Here is a 9548-nt window from a genome sequence, read left to right on the forward strand (position 1 = left end):
CTTATCCAATTAAGTACTTTTAAATACATTGTGCATTTAATATAGATCAATATGGCCCTTTACAGCATGTAATTTAAATGAATATTTTCGAAGATATTACAGATTTAAAATGCAGGGACATAGCGGTTGCGGCGGTACCGGTCGGGAGGCCAGTTTTTATTGTCTAATGACAAAAAAACTGTGAATGTTATACATAAAGTCAATCTGTAGTATATTTAGTATGTTCAGGGGGTATCTTTTGAAGATTTCCTATCATATGTATGTTACTGTGGGTATATATTTATTTTTGAAGCTGATGGTACATATTTTCGAAACTGATGGTATGTATTTTTGAATCGGCCTGTATATAAGTATACGACATATTACTCATGTTTGGACAAATGGTAGAAAGTGATGATTAGTATTGGTCCTCAGCAAGGTGTCTACGGAGTATAAAAACACTTCTTGGTCTTACTTTCGACCTTCGTAATGGATTTGTTTGTTCTCTTACGTGCATTTCTAAATGTGTGTATATTCACTTACTTGACCCTGTAAAAGTGAAACTAAATTCCTAAGTCGTCGCGAGTTATCAAACGATTCGTACAGAGCTTGTGCGTCGTATCCTGGGCAATGCTTGTAACTTCCACGGCGTAGCTGGTGGATTAGGAAATTCACATTAAGTAACAGCGGTCAAACATTTCGAGAATACAAACGTCCAAGATACATATGTTTGTACAATGTATGTAGGTACACAATAATAATGTTCCTTAACAATACATAATGTTATTAAACATACGCATGTAACTTTGCAATGTTCCATTTCAACCGTTTGGTCGAATTCATTACAGCATTCCGACGTAATTTGAATACAAATACGAGCAAATGCGGTTTGTAGAGTAAGACTCTAGGCAATTATGATTATAAAAGCAAAAGTAAGTGATCAATATTGGTTCGATTTGTACGGCGAGGTGCAGCAATGTGAAACTTAGTCGATATGAAATTATCTTACTCTATTTACACGAAATAGTTGAAATTAGATTTCATATGAAATATTAAACTGAAAATTCATTTTTTGAATTTTTTACCCACTACACGCTACCTCAAATTAATAAAGGAAAAATTGTTGCTCTTGTCACACCCTCGCCGGGAATCGAACCCGGGACTTTTGGCTTTAAAGCGTGTAGTGGGTAAAAAAATCAAAAAATGAATTTTCAGATTAATATTTCATATTAAACTATCTCACTTCTAAAAAGTTGTCTAAAATTGTATAATTAGATTTCATGTTATTCTTTAAAACATGAGATATTTTATCAGGCTGCAGCAGCTACTGATAACTGCTGCTCATTTCTAATGGACATTCTGGGCAAGTGTCCAGGGCCCAGAGGTCGTCGAGGGCCCCCTAGTTTCTGCCAGACCCATCCACCAACCGAAAACCAATATTTATTACCGATAAACACATTTATTGTGAGGAAATTAACCAATATTTACAAAATAAAATTGAAAACACATTTCTAAATGTAGAAAGTGCACTGAGAATCTTTTTAAATATGATGATAACTAATGGCATTGGTGAGCGCTCTTTCTTCAAATTGAAAAGACTAAAAAATTAATTAAGAAGTACAACGCTTAAAGAAGGATTGACCAATATGCCCGTAGAATGTGATGTGCTCAAAGACATAGACCTGGTACAACTGATTGACGAATTTACTTTTATCAAAACTTTTCAATAGACGTAGAATTTTCAGTACACACTAACCTATTTTGGCTGTTTTTGTAAACCATAAGGGCCCCTTTATCCTTGTACCCAGGCCCTCCAATACGTTAAAGACTGTTAAGTGAATTTATTTTAAATGAAAGAAACAGTTTTACTAAGGTATCTACTTATTCAACTGTAGTCTACGAAGCAGATTATACAGGATGACCGATTTAAAGAAACTACTTAAATAACTTCAGAGAAAAGCCTAAATGAAGAACGAGTTCGGACAAAATTTGCATAACTTGTAGGGCGAAATCGAATAATTACTTTGAATTTAGCCTTAAGGCTGAATTTTAAGGTTAATTTTTAAATAAAAACCCTTATTTGTGACTATGAGCGTGTAAGATCCCACCGTATTATGATAAAGTACCTATTTAAGGTAATTTTAAGTTAATTTCATTGTCAAAATGCCAAAAAAATGTTTTTTTTAATAAGGAGCTTAGGGTGGAACAACTGTGTGAAATTTACAGATTATGACATGGGATTAATTAAGTATTGACCGTGATTTATGCGTTGGAAGTGAGAGTCAAGGCAATTATAAGGTCAAGAAGTTTGCAAATTGTGGGCATAAAGAAACATTTAACCCCCCCCCCCTTAACTATAAATTGGATTTTGGAAATTACCTTGCAATGAGCTTTAATATGGCTTAACGTACAATTTTACGCGCCCTTAGAATTTGGAGTTATTTGATTTCAAAGTTAGTCAGGTGTTAGGGGCAAGCTAGATTTCAGTCTGTAATTCATATCATTACTCTTGCTTTTGCTGTTAAAATTAAACGACTTCTAATTAATAAAATTATGACGCTTTCCGAAAAAAAATTCAGAAATATTAATTAATGTTAACTCTTAATTAATAGAAATGAATGTAATCATTATTAATTTAGGATACACTTTCTTTTTCATATTGAGACACAGGAAAATAGTCATCAATCAGCTGTTATAGCTCTGCTTGAAAAAATACGTTGTTGTTATTTGCTTGTTAATTGCTACATAATTAAAATCAGGAACAGGCACTAAAATAATTGTACATTAAAATTGTCTCTAAATTTTGAACGAACCCAATTTTGAGCACATAATTTGAATGAAATTTGGCAAAAAAAAACCAAAAAATTCCAGATTCTGAACAAGATTACCTTCTTAATTGGAATTAAGAAAGTAAGAGACTGGACACCGTGCAAAATTGTTTTCTATTTCATTGATTAACTGTTCAAAATCAGGATAGCTGTTTGGAAACTGAAAAATCCCTTCATTTTAAAGTCTTGTTAATAATAAAATAAAAATTCCAGTTTTCGGTTGAATGTGCTAGTGATATGCAACAAGGAATTAGAATGGGTTATGGAATAGGGATGGTCACGATTAAAAAGAGTTATGCACCATCGACAATAAGTACCTATCCATCCGTCCAAATTTTGGCGGTTTCAACTAGTTAAGTTGATAATTCGGTATCATATTCTATTTAATTGGTTTTAAAAATTTCGTATTCTATACCTTTAACTCTCGCCCAAACAAGAACGGTTAAAATTGGGTCAACTTCAGTTAATATACGCCTAATAAGCTCGCATATAGATATCATACCTACAAATACTTTTATATGCAATAAAGAGTCGCTTACTTTTACTTTCGAGCAAATTACGTAAAGAGGCGACACAATTATGATGTTTTGAGGAAAGCAGTTTGTCAAGGAGAATGAAAAATTACGTAATCATCAACAGCAGCCCATCATACCGTCCGTACTTACATACGCACATGCTTTTGCATATTATGCATGTATGTATACGCAGGCAATTTAAAAAGTTCTTGCACTGACTATAAAAATCGAAAATTAAAACTTCCAAAGGTTGGTAAACAATTCTAAATGTTCTTTAATTTTTATTTCAGACCTGACTATTATCAATATAATTTATTAATTTAGATTATATGTTGATAAAAATAGAAACGCTTTGAGCAGTAAATCGAAAAAAATCCATCATTCTCAATGTAAAAAGGAATGACAGGGGTTAAAAACAAAAATTAAAGAAAATGAAAACTATAGACCAAAATTCCATTAAAAAAGGTAAAAATTTCACTTCAGCATCAGCAAGACCAACAATACATTTTATTTACAAAATTTGAAACAAATCTTGATGATGATTTTAGTTTTAATTTATTTTTGCTTATCACTAGTTCGCGTTCTAATTAATTAATTAATTAATTATGCATATTGAATATCTTTAATTTTGCGACAATTAAGTGGTAATATCAAAGAAAATTTCATATTACTTAGAAATAATCCAGTTTGTACCTATGTTTGTCCACTAGAAAACTTTTTAATTTTTAGTGCTGTTAATTATTCGTGAACTTTTTGAATACTCTATGTATGTAAAAATGACGTGGAAGTTACATCGTCGGCCGATTATTCAGGAAATCGCTTTCTCTAACCCTTGGGGCACATCCTGTCTTATGAAAGTTGCAAGTTTTTTCATTCTCCTCTCTTCACTTTTGCGGTTGGTCAATAAATTTGACACCGATCATTGATGAAAGATTACACGTATAATCTCAGCCCGATTATCTATTAATAATAATTTGATATATACATATGTAAGTAAAATATGCAAGATACACAATTATAAAAGCAAACGGGAATGTGATAAATTCAATGTATTAATGGATATAATATTTTTTCATAGTAGAATGGGAAGCCTCAAATTATCAAAAATTGACGAACGTTCATATTTTTTACTCCACGCCCTCAAATTTTTTAATGGTAGAATAGGAAGCCTTCTCAAATTATCAAAAACTGATGAACGTTCATATTTTTAACCCCGCGCTCACAATAACCTCTTTCTTCCTGTTTTGGTTAACGCTTATTCCTAAGACCTCTCTACACATCTAAGTATTTGTAAATCCCAGATATATTTGGTTCATTTTCCTGTACATTATGTTTTTGATAAAGAATATTGTTAACCTTTATTTAGAATATTTTTTGAAACATCTCCAATCCTGATTTGAAACTGAATCAGAACAACCTTCTCAATTATAATCTAATGTTCAAGAGGTAAAACATGTAATGAAAAGCATGCAACCTTTCATTTTTTTACTTATTTCTAAAAATACGAATGCACCAATAAAAAAAAAATTGGACGACTATCTATACAATTTTAATCAAATTTCTGTCTGGTTGCTATTGTGTTATATTTCCGATAAAGTCAGTACTTTAGTTAAAAACCTTAAATCGCTTATTGGTGCAACAGGATTTCAGTATTAGCTGGCGTTTAATTTAAACTGTGATGTCACATGTATGTAGGTACTTATTAGTAGATATAATTTAGGTTTTACCGACGACACCGTCCGTATGATACTTGGGTTGGTTGTAATCCATGAATGAGCAATTAAAAAATAACTTATAGGCAATTAAACGAAAAAGTAGCCTATTTCTGTTACCTACTGAAGACTACTACTTAGACCTATAGTAGCTAGGGTTGCCACCCGTACTTTATTATAAAGTATTGTACTTTATTTCGACTGTGCGTACGTTACACTTTACAAGACACAAAGTACGCAAAAATACTTTATTTAATGCCTTAAGTAAACATCGTAATTTTGTAAGCGATTATTCTAAATTCAGAGTACTTTTATATCAATAATATTGCACAGAAAAATAACAATCCATATTTACAAAACAACCTGATTTCCCAAATCTGTTCAAAGTAGTGTCACTTGCTGTCCGTTCCCACCACTTCAGCATTTACAGAAAGAATATTCTCTGTTATGAACGCAGTGGCGGGACAACAGGAATAAAGCTTCATTAAAACTAAGTAAAAATGATCTTTTAGTTTACTTAGATCTTTATTTGTCATGTTTAGAGGCTATTAATATATTTAAGAGCGACAGCAATTTGTTACTGGCTGCTAGGTGTAACAAAAAATATGTTTTTAAAAACAAAAAATAAAATACTTTATTTTTATGCCGAATACTTTTTTTTTAACCCTTTAGTCTAGAAATACTTTATGTAAAGCCTGAAAAGGTGGCAACTCTAATAGTAGCTTCATTATGATAAATTTTGTTAGTTTTTTCTTTGGTAGCCTTACTTGTGAGATGCGATAGGACCCTAGAGTGAGGGGAGATAAACTGTCATTCATCACCCATTCTAACCCACCCTATCTAACTAAACAATACAAATTAATATAATTTAGATTACATAGGGTACGTTGAATTATTGTGGGTAAAACTACCCTCCCCCCTGGAGACTTTCACTGCCCCATCTCATAGAAGAGCCTACCATGTTTCGAACTTTGCCTGACATAGATCTTCCTGGAAGGATTGGGCAATGGGCAGTTTTCTAAGGAAAAAGTTTACATATACAAGAGACTTTACGGCTTACATGTTAGACTGTTTTAATTAACTTGTAATTAGAGGCACTAAGAGAATATTGTAGAATATCGTCTAACATTCATAAGACCTTTCATTCATTACAGAAATGTACTGCATTAGATTTTATTAGATATCTATCTCGTATGAAGTAATACTTTTTCTGTATTCAATTCATCGTTTCTGTAAACTTTAATTTCACGGTAATTTTTTAACGCAAATCGATGGACAATAAAACAAATAACCATATCTACTTTTAAAAGCAGACAAATAAAAGTAGACTCATTTTATGTCATTTGAAGTACTGAATAATTATTTTAAGTGCAAGATCATAATCTGTCATATTCTCGGAAAATGCTATTCCTCACTCACACGCACTAACACACCGTAAATATTTAGTTATTATTTAAATAACCATTTTAGATGCGAGAACAAACCGACTACGACAACATAAAAACTTATTTCAAATTAACATTCTCGGTATTAGTTATATACATACAACTATAAATAATAACGTATGTAACTATTTTATTGTACGTTGTACACATCCACATATACGTCCGTACATTCATACGTGTGTACACACTTAGCAAAGTACAAGGCCTTCAACTAATGAATTTTTGTGTTGATTAATAATTATTGTTTCTCGGCAGCTAAGAAAACACTTTGAGCAAAGCTCAAAATGATGTATTTTTGAAAAAAACGTATAATTATTTGCAGACAGTTTTAAGAAACCAAAGACGTCATATCGGTTGTAAGAATTTTACAAATATCTATAATACCCATTTAACTTACTTATTTAGAGAAATAATAAAAAATATGTTTATTAGTGTGTCACAAGATTCAAACGGTTTAGTTGCAAGCATACTAATATATTTCATCCCCCCTCGGTTCAAGTTCAGTACAGTATCGATTGATTAATACTTTGTTACCCACTATTAAACATATGTAGCTGGTCAAAACAGTAATTTATCTAATCTCAACACTTGAAGATTGGTCAAGCATTGGTCCAGCATTGACAAACTTTTACTTTGCTACCCAGTACTATACCAAACTTGGCGAAATGTTAATGTTAATGTACACTGAACATTGGTCCAGTAAAGATACAGTTCCCGCTACTTGGCCTGTCTTCAACTCCGGTATACCCTACAAGCGCAAGATTTATCCGAACAAAATCATAAAGCTTTATATAAAAAAGTTTTTTCTTCGTTAAAATAACGTTTTGTTACTTTTGCAGTTTAAAAATATTTTTATAGATAAATCCATAACTACCCAAAAGTAAGTAATAAATTCTTTATAACAAATACGAATGATGCTGTTATTCAGTACCATACTAGAGGCACAACGTACACCCTCGTTTTGCAATTGGCACGTATTTATCATACATTAGTTCAAAAAATACTAAAAGTTTTAAACACTTCCTCTGGTATATTAAGCAAATGGAAGAAGTTATATTTTTATGACTTTATTTATATGACCGAACATTAAAAATCAATTATTCTCCTATCGAAACAATAAAACAATAACAACCGTTTGTTATCATTATCAACCAAAAAGGCTGTTTTGTTTTTTCCCATTTCATACGTTTCAAATAAAATATTGAACCGATTCGACAGGAAACACGCAGTGGCCTATAAAAAAATATCAAATTCTTAAAACAATGACATGTTTTCAATTTCATATGACATTGTAATTAGTAATTGCTTTTCACAATTCAGAGGTTGCCACATTGATTACCAAATGATGAACATGGCGTTTATTAATTGCTGTTTAACTTCATAAAATCTCAATTAGGCTTAATTAATTTTGAGCATATCAATCGCAAATGGAAGGTAACTACGATATATTTTATGTCCGGGTATAATTATGAAGCCCTAAAATTATATTTAATAATGTTTATGTCAACTTAATTACATAGTATAACCAAAAGTTATTATTTTAACATAAAACTAACTGCTGACGAAAATTCTTTTAAAACGTGATTTTTTTAACTCTCTGAGGTACTCAGAAAGGTATAATACATAATCCATTCAGATTCCTAGGTGATCTTTAAATTACTATGAATTAATTATAATAATTTTGAATAGCTCTTATCTAATTCTGTTTAATAAAAATTGTTGTTATTAAGTAAACAATAAGTAAAAATTTGAATAATTTTTTATATTACAGCGAAACGGTTTTGAATGAAATATGTAAACATAAGCAGTTGTCCGAATTCATCATCATCATAAGGTCATCAGTCCTAAGACTGGTTGGACACGTACCTCCACTATTTCCTATCCTGAGCTAAACTTCGCATTTCCCTAAAACTAGAACAGCCCACAACTTAATTAACTATTTGCGAAGAGTAATCTAATCTAGGTCTACCTCTACCCCTCCTAACTCCTGTTTCTGCCTCTAATATGTTTCTGACTAGACCTTCATGCCTGAGAAGGTGTCCTACCAACCTATCTCGCTTATTTTTTATTGACTTCCATAGAGTCCTCTGTTCTCCTATTCTATTGTCCGAATTAACCGCGATTAATTATGTAATATTTTTTATAATAAATGACCTAGCAAACGCGATAGTAAGTGTTGAAAATTATTCTTCAATATGTCATTCTTTCTTTTTGCATAGGCCCATGGTTACAACTAGGGGATGCCAGGGCCTTCTAAGCACCACCAAAATAAAATAAACTTCACTGTGAACCTTAGTGGCATAATATAAAACGTAACTTGAACAAATGTTATTCAAAATGTAACTGCGAGAAAATATACACATCGATTTCAATACCGTTAAAAAAGAACTAATAATATCAAAAAAAATACAACAATCTCTCCCTTAGAAATCACATGGAGGATCAAATATATGAAATCCTATGACATTGTTAGTTACTTAATAGTGGATTAATATGCAATATTAATTTGAAATAATTTTTTCGATTTTTAATTTACCCCCGCCGGGGTGTGTGACAACAGCAACAATTTTTCCCTCATTAATTTGAGGTAGTTTGTAGTGGGTAAATTAAAAATAAAAAAAAAATGATTTCAAATTAATATTGTACATGGAGGATGTTTACTTTCTCAGTGTTTTCGCTCCTGAATTCAGGAAAAATCGTACTTTTGGGACAGGGGTATGTTAAAAAAATTGTATACGTATCGAGGTTCAAGAAGAAGGTACCTTAGCAGAAGTTTGCAGTCTTTAGCATAGGTTAGGGGGTTAATTCACATATTTAATACCGTACTTTCTTGGTTTATGTATAATATACAAACGTACAAGTATTTGGGCTAAATTAACATGCTAATCAAAATCCACAAAGTGATTATGTAACCCTAAAAGTTAGACGCAGCTGCGCCTATGCAGTATGCACCTGCCTGCGTCATTCAAACGACATAAATCCTAAACAATTAGCGGCGTTTTTGATAATGTTACGTAACATGTTATGCTATGTTCCAATTAAAAAACATGTAAGGCTGTACAATTTTAA

This window comes from Agrilus planipennis, unplaced genomic scaffold (assembly GCF_000699045.2).
Source record: "Agrilus planipennis isolate EAB-ADULT unplaced genomic scaffold, Apla_2.0 scaffold56, whole genome shotgun sequence".
Classification (NCBI taxonomy): domain Eukaryota; kingdom Metazoa; phylum Arthropoda; class Insecta; order Coleoptera; family Buprestidae; genus Agrilus; species Agrilus planipennis.